The sequence below is a fragment of the Octopus bimaculoides genome, chromosome 1 (genome assembly GCF_001194135.2).
Source record: "Octopus bimaculoides isolate UCB-OBI-ISO-001 chromosome 1, ASM119413v2, whole genome shotgun sequence".
NCBI lineage: Eukaryota > Metazoa > Mollusca > Cephalopoda > Octopoda > Octopodidae > Octopus > Octopus bimaculoides.
In genome coordinates this window covers 23,281,058-23,282,117 of record NC_068981.1, presented here as the reverse complement: position 1 = coordinate 23,282,117, position 1,060 = coordinate 23,281,058, and positions in this window count along the sequence as shown.

Sequence of the window (1,060 nt, the reverse complement as noted above, 5' to 3'; positions counted from 1 at the left end):
TGTGTGTGTGTGTGTGTGTGTGTGTATGTATGTATGTATATATGTATGTATGTATGTATATGTATATAAGTTATCTATAATCGTAAAAATTAGAAGTAATTCAAATTCAATTTTTTCTTGAAACAATAAATTTCTGTAGAGATTAGGATTTAAATTCAATCTATGAAAAGTTTCTGTTCTACAATATTCTTAAAGGGGCGAAAAATTATCCAGCAACTCGGACTGATACGAACAAAGCTTGGTAGGTGTAAAAGACTAACTGGCATCTCTTGTCAAGAGTAGAGGTGACAGTCAAATCACTGATGTTTATTGCGCATTCCGCTGTCATTTGATTGCCGTTATCCTGTGTATATGTTTGTAAAGATCAGTTGCTCTTTGCAGGGTTGCTTTATTTTTACCCTTAACTTAGAAATGGAGAAAGACATAACAAAATAAGTCATTTGGGGCTAGAAATGTTGCGGAAAAACGTAAAATTCTTCGAGCAGGCATGTGTCTTATGCGAAATCTGTGATGAGCCCGAGTGACGCTGATGATCTGGAGTCGCATATATGTATGTATATATGTATGTATGTAGGGAAGAGAGAGTACTCAACACTAAAGATAGAGTTATAAAGTTAAATTATTTATTGATCAAAATGCAGTCTAAGTAGCATATTGCTTATATAAGATTATTTTGATAACGTAAAAATACTTAACACATCATTTCAGCCGACAAAACCTGACAGCATAGATTTTGTATTCTGTTTTTGTATTCTGTTTTGTATTGTGTTTTGTATTCTGTTTTGTATTGTGTTTTGTATTCTGTTTTACGAAGTCTTTATGATACATTCATTAAATCTTTAATCAGAGTGCATTTCAATCATGCAATACTCCATGTATGGCTTGTGTAGTTTTACTGGGTGCAGTGTTTGCTGAATCGGTGTGGCTGAATTTGTTCGTAGCTTGAGTTAAGTGCTAATCCATTCGGATAACTTTAGGAACAAATATTTGCTTTACAAACATCCTCTCTCTCTCTCTCTCTCTCTCTCTCTCTCTCTCTCTCTCTCTCTCTCTCTCTCTC